This window comes from Amphimedon queenslandica, unplaced genomic scaffold (genome assembly GCF_000090795.2).
Source record: "Amphimedon queenslandica unplaced genomic scaffold, v1.1 AMPQUscaffold_11422, whole genome shotgun sequence".
Taxonomy (NCBI): domain Eukaryota; kingdom Metazoa; phylum Porifera; class Demospongiae; order Haplosclerida; family Niphatidae; genus Amphimedon; species Amphimedon queenslandica.
In genome coordinates, this window is record NW_003548336.1 from 2,150 (window position 1) to 9,567 (window position 7,418).

At 35.3% G+C, this 7,418-nt stretch overlaps 2 long non-coding RNA genes across 2 annotated transcripts; both read right to left on the reverse strand.

The window, feature by feature from the left end:
• Window positions 1–4,809: 4,809 nt before the first annotated feature.
• LOC109589335 (uncharacterized) lies at window positions 4,810–6,636 on the reverse strand. The gene is made up of 3 exons (XR_002188646.1): window positions 6,454–6,636; window positions 6,273–6,363; window positions 4,810–5,928 (listed from the first exon to the last, which is right to left on the reverse strand). It is a non-coding gene; the product is annotated as an uncharacterized LOC109589335 (long non-coding RNA).
• Window positions 6,637–6,715: 79 nt separating this feature from the next.
• LOC109589334 (uncharacterized) lies at window positions 6,716–7,418 on the reverse strand. The gene is made up of 4 exons (XR_002188645.1): window positions 7,390–7,418; window positions 7,117–7,215; window positions 6,994–7,064; window positions 6,716–6,906 (listed from the first exon to the last, which is right to left on the reverse strand). It is a non-coding gene; the product is annotated as an uncharacterized LOC109589334 (long non-coding RNA).

Genomic DNA, 7,418 nt, shown 5'->3' on the forward strand with positions numbered 1-7,418 from the left:
CACCATTTATCTCAGTCTCCTTTTTTGTTCTACTTCTTCCCTTGTTTTATCAAAATCCTTCAATATAGTAATATTATCAATGATACAGTACATTATATGTGGATGTGCATGTATTGGTGCTGTTCACATATGCTGTCATGGTACCAGTGAAGAGAGTGATGAAGAATGGGTTGTCATTTATGTTATAGGACATAGTAAGATTGGGCAGGTGCAGAATGTTCTCTTGTGATCTTTAGTGCTATAACACAATGTATAAGCAGAGCTCACCTGTGTTAAAACTTCATAATCTTACTAGCCACATCATTTGCCAGTTTAAATGTCAATTTGAGTGGACAGCAAAGTACACCTCATACACTTCCCACCATATATCCACCCAACTATGGCTCTCAATATCTGACTTGTAAGACTATCTATATGTTATACAGCAGTTTTAGTGTATACCAATATTAGTATACATCAAAAACTACCCAAAATACACCTCCAAAAAGAAATAAGATATTGTGATAAGATGAAGATATAACCTCCCCTTTAATGTGAAAAAGAAAGACACCCCTTCTGACTCTATTGTCTGCTGGTACGTAGGCATTATGTCACATTATGCCTAAGGAAATTTTACAAATAGACAATGATCTGTGCCATGAAGATAACCTAAAGCTACAGTATCTAGCAGTTTTCAAGTGCACAACAAAAGGAGCATCATCATTGAAAAAACATTTTTAGATTTAGGTTACATAACATATGTCATGTATCACATGAATGTTATTATAGCAGCCCTGGACTTCCTCAAGCTTGTGGTTATTGCTAGGATTATCCTGATTTCTGTATTGTAGTGAGTAAGTGATCATCACTGAAATAGCTACACCTTAAGTGTACCAAATTCTCTCATTGTCATCCATACTTTAGTACAAGATGATTGATGTCTCTCAATGGAGAGCAAGTATTGGACTGTGGAACTACTGTCAAGTTGCCTCCAGTAGACCGGCTAGTGGCTGTCATTCTCACTCATTCAAAGCTGCAGTAGACAGCAAGTCAGGCAGTACTACATCAGGAGAGAAGACATCTAAACTGCCAGCAACTCTGTCTCTTATTGCTTCTCTTCTTTTATCTTTATTAAGATATATGAACCTGAATTTTATTCCTCCAACTGGTAAACAAACTAACAGTATATATATAATATTATCATACAGTGTATTTACAATAGGTATAATTACTGTTATTGTTATGATCCATTGCCTCAAGTCATTAGTCTTGTTTATTATTGGCAGTAGCTCTGACATGATCTACTATTTGGTTTTACTTTTTCTCCTCCTCTTATCAGGAGATGTTGAACTCAATCCTGGTCCTATGATTAATAATGATCAACCATCTTGTCTCTTATTTGCAAAGTGTCTTAAACCACTTGTTGACTGGAAACCATTTGCTCTTTGTCTTCCTGGAATAAAACAATCTGATGTCAATATAATTCATAAAAAGAAAAAAAATGCTCACCTCATCAAAATGGCTTTACATAAGAGATGGTTACAAGCTAATCCTACAGCATCATGGAGAGATGTCATTAATGCTTTGAAACAATGTAAAGAGAATGAACTAGCTAGAGCTATTGAAGTCAAAGTGACAGATTCCACTGGAAGGAATCTTAATGAAGTGGAACCCATGAACAGTAATCCTGTAGGTCCTGTAACAGGTAAATATGTGCTTGGTGAATGTCAAAATAGTATTAGTATATAATTATACTTGTTATTATAGGCAAAGTGGGTAAGGAGCTTAATATGGAAGCAGTCACACACATCTTTATTTCTTCAGCTAACCATTACAAGATAATAGGAATTGGATTGGGTGTAAATGTGGCTGATCTGATGCCAATACCAGGCACAGCTGAAAATAATCTTATTATGGCATTTGAGAGGTGGTTTGAAGCCAATAAAAAAGTTAATTGGGATACGTTAATAAAACTGTGTGACAACTTTCCTGATCAACTCGGAAGAGTAAAATATATCCTTTTGGCATATATAGGTAAGTTCCAAAGCTATTAATCAAATTAAAAATTTTGTATCCTGATCAACAGGTCAGTCTGATGTAGCTAAACCCATTAGTTCAATACCTGATGATGTTCAAGGATATGCTGACAATATGAGACAACACTACAAACACCAACCTATTGTTGCTACAGACTGGTTACCAAAAATTGGAAAGGATTTTTTTGCAAAATTAGCACTTGTAGAAAAACAAGACTCCAGCACACAAAGAGAATCAGCTTGGCATCTACTAAGAGGACAAGTTGATAAAACAGTCAAACTAACTGAAAACAAAGAGATAAGTGTTGAAGATGTCCTCCTACCTTCAGATAGTTCTCTGTCTCTCAGAGTAGTAATAGATGGTCCTCCTGGTATTGGTAAGACCACACTCTGTCGTAAACTGCTAAATATGTGGTCTAATGGAACACTTGTACACCAACAGTATGACTTGGTACTTTACTGTCCTTTAAGGAATAGCAAGATAGCTACAGCTACTACACTAGCTGACCTGTTTGTGCATCAATTTAATAGATATAAAAATGTACCTGAATGGTTTGAGGAGAGGGATGGAAAAGGATTACTGATAATTTTTGATGGTTGGGATGAACTAAGTGGACAATTCAAACAGTCTTCATTAGCTGCTAGCATCATTTGTAAAGAGAAATTAGACCAATGTTCAGTAATTATTACCTCTCGTAGCTATGCCTCCTCTTCACTTTTGAAAATAGATACTCTTAGTAGACATGTTCAGGTCATTGGGTTTTCTGAGAAAGAAATATCAACAGTAATTATACAAACACTTCAAAAAGATACAAAACTAGCACAAAAAATTATCAGATACTTACACATTAAGAGCAATCTCAACCACATTGATAGTGAAAGTGATAGTAACATTTCTGACAGTGAACTTGACAGTGATGACAGTGTTGATGAAGTTGAAAGTGTTGAAACTGTTGATGAAAGCGAAGATGAATTTCAACTACCAACAGATAAGGACTCACAACTAGCAGTAAAACTTATTGATGATCTTGAAGTACGAAATGATGTCCAATCATTGTGTTATGTACCACTAGTCTGTTCCATGGTCATCTTAGTTTATTGTAAGGAAGGAGGACACTTACCATCGACACTCACTCAACTATATGAGAACTTTATCTTACAAGCTATCAGAAGACATGTGACAATAAGACCAAAATATGAACTTGACCCATCTACTTTAGGTAGCCTTTCTTCATTACCATCACAATTAGCTAAACCTTTACAAGAGATGTGTCAATTAGCTTATACTAACCTGGCTAATACAACAATGACATTCTCTTCACATCAACTACAGTCACTGAGTGAGGTAGTCAAGGAAGATTATCTTGGATTAATGACAACATTCACAGAATATGATGAGGAGAAGTATCAGTTCCTTCACTTGAGTATACAGGAATTTCTAGCTGCATGGTGGATAGCTAAGCATGAGGAGAAGACAGAGGAAGTGTTTAAGAATCACTTTGATGATGATCATTTTCGAATGTGTCTGATATTCGTTGCAGGTCTAACTCACCTTGAACATGAGAGCTATCAACAGTATTTTAATATACAACAACTTGACTTACAGTGTAAGAGGGAACCATTGTTTGGATTTGAGGCTTGTCATCTCTCCTGCTTCTATCAGAATCCTGAGATTACAGAAGTTGATCATATCGTCAGTTCCAATGATTTTGACAATGTTCCCATTCTTCTTTTTCAACTCCTGTATGAATCACAAAACACGGCATTGTGTCAAGTATTAGCACAATCCATCAACAACCACTCACTGTGTCTGGATAGAGATAGAGTATTATTATCATTGTTTGACTGGTTGTGTCTCAGTTACTGTATAAACAATTCCAACACAACATGGAATCACTTACACCTGGACAGTGTATCTAACCAGCCACTATCAGTCTTCACTGCTGGACTAACCAATAACTCACTACAGACCAAGTCTCAGCATAGGTCCCTGTGTAAGAGATTTGAGTTGTGCCGATGGTTGTATCAACCTACTGATGACTTAATACAAAAATTACTGCATCTAGATCTATACAACAATATTCAGGAGTGCTACTGTGGATTGAAAATGGGTGAGTATGATCCCTGTTTTGTATTATTACAGTTCTTCAATCTTCCTCAATTGAAGATACTGCACTTAAAAATGAAAGATCCTACCATATCAACAATTAACAACAAGTCACACACTGAACTTGAGAAATGTATAGAAATGAACTCAATACTACAAGAATTGAAGATTGAATATAAAGGAGGGGATGAAATAACAAGTACCATTAACAGTTTCATTAGAGGAGTAACAAAAAATAAAACAATAACATCATTAACACTACTTGTAATAGTACATGCTGATGCTCCTCCTCCTCCTCTTCTACCTGATGGAGTAATAGAGCAGTTACTAAAGGATAACAACACATTACAAGCTCTTTCACTGGGCAGCCTACCATCATCACTGAATAATATAGTAGAGGTGACTACACCACTGACTGCTCTAGAGATAAGAGAGGAGAGAGAGAAGGGTAGTAAACCTATGACATCACTCCTTCCACATATCAAAGGATTGCACTGTCTGATACTACATGAACCATACCCACCACATCTTCTATTTGTCTCTCATTCCAGTCTACATACACTTACTTTACCACTAGACACAGCTAAGAGCGCTATTGAACTATTTACTATTCTACGAACCAATACTACACTTAAAGCTCTGAGTGTGGAGATAAAGAAGGAGAGAGTATATACCAGCAGAATGGGTGCTAGTCTACAAGACATGCTAACACAAAACCAAACACTGAAATACCTTGAGTTTTATGATTTCAGGTTTAGTTCATTTCTGTCCTTTCTAACAACTGGTCTCAGACACAATACCAGTCTACAGCAGTTGAGTGTATCTATTCAACTGAATGAAGTGAATGACGATATAAGAACTTTTATTAATTTCATCTTTAAAAAGAAAAATCTAACAGAACTGGAATTGAACTTCACACCAGATCAGTCATACAGTAACTGTAGTAGAGAAAAGAGGAAACAAATAATGACGCCATTGTTTTATGAACAGGTACTACCTGCTGTTATGAACATGTTACAGTCACATACAACCATCAGACTACTGAGGATAGTGTGTGTACCTATTAATAAAGAGTCATCGCAACCTAACTGGATAGAACTTGTACAACATTTATATGAAACTATTTTCATCCACCCATCGCTGGAATATGTTGGTATTTATACAGGATACATTCCTTCTCTCCTGGAGGATACTCTTGAAGATCAAAAGAAGACATTCAGAAATAATCAACCACACAAACCCCTACCAATAGTGGATATTGCGTAGCTCCAAATATGGTAATTCATTTTAATTATAATTACTTATGTAGCAGCATTAAATAAACTACACAATAGTGAAATGCATAATAATATGCAATACAATGTGTGTTTACATTAATTAATTTTGTTAGTATATTAAATTATTCTTTTACAACTTTAACAACAATAAAAGCAACACAGCCCTAACTATTATCACTATTAAATAAATACCATGGATTCATACATAGGGGATAGGAAACCTGGCCCAAACTTTAGTTCCCCCCTAAAATAGTCTGGGTAACTTTAATGAAAATGCTCATACTTGCTGTAATTCATATTGTTCATTACAAGAAAAGCACACAATTGAAATCATGTGTATAAATCTTTATGCTGGCACTGATAAAATCAGCTTTTGCTTGATTAACGCAATATAAAAAAATAAAAAATGCCAAAATAAGTATTGTTATCATTCATATTTGTCAATGATGTCCCCCTACAAAAGAATCCTGCATGAATCCCTAAATACTATAATAATTAGCTTGATTGATCTCGTTTGATGGTTCTCAGCCTAAGAGGAAGAAAGAGAGAGAGGACAAAAGATCGGGAGGAAATGAGGAAGGGGAGAGATAGAGTGACAGTGTGTAAGAGAGGTAAATGTAAATGGAGAGAAAGAGAAAGGATCATGGGGAGGAGAGGAGCAAAAGGATGCTGTATAAACTTATACTTTCATTCAAGAATGAATTACACACAGTCAATGGAAATATAAAAGTTTTATTACAGAGAAAATAGGGTATGTGTGTGATTGGGCCCAGGTTACTGGTATATGACTACGTAAATTCTATCTTTACATTTTTTTATCATTAAAGTTTTGGGCTCTACAATAATTACATGTATATATTCTTTAATTGTTACCTTTTCCAGTTGTTTGACACTTTCAGTGACTTTATGAAGTGACCTCTCAACATTGTAATCAATCCTATCCAATATTGAACCCTTTTAAATTCTAAATTAATAGTAACACGACAATAAAAGTTAGAGCTCTGGTTCCAATCTCTCTTCCTCTATCTCCCTCTCTCTCTCCTATTGCCCTAACCTGTTCCACTACCATTGTTGCCAGGACTTCATACATTTCGTTTATTTCAGGTATTGATCTAACTGTACTGATATATTATTTCTCTTACTCTTTGTTCCATCAGTTTAGAATTACATGCATCCTCTAGCTGTGATAATTAACCTGATGTATCTAAAATCTACAGAATGAGAGGGAGTGAGAGAGGAGGGAAAAGAGTTTTATAAACAATTAAATTAAAACAATAATAATATGTACATGAATACATGTGCATGTATGTGTAGATTGTGTGCATTTAATTGTACAGATGTAAAGGCGAAGTCATGGATATGTACATGTAATTTCTACTAGGTGTTATCATTCAGCTTCAATGCTAAGCTGCTGATTCTTTGTAAGCCAATACTGAGAGAAGGTAACTTAATCCCCGACAGGCCACCGTGCACTAGAATCCCTTGACTGGGCAACAATTAGTGCCAACTAAAATTAATGAAGACATAAATTAACAAAATAGTACAATAAAACGTATAATGACTACAGTATATGTACATGTACATGTATACATACCATATCTCTGCCTTGATCTCTACTCATGATATCATCAATTGGTATTACATGCACATCACTCAAGGACAAATCTATAATCATCACATCAGTGTCATAATGTAACTGACTGTCATTACACAGTACCTCTCATTTTACTTGCTTCCTTATAGTAGGTCTCTGGTTGCATTGAGCGTGTTGATATAGCCGAGAATAAACCACCACACCCCCACCGTCCAGAATCATCTACATGTACATGCACAAGAAAAGCATAATGTACAGAATAATTTTAATATAAATATTAAGATAAATTCAGTTGATTATTTAGACAATTCAACACTATACCAGTGCATTACACCTTATACATGTACTACCATGAAGAGGGTCTACTAGTCATACCAATAATATGATATTCCTTACCTACACAGTGTACAATAATAGTATCATTA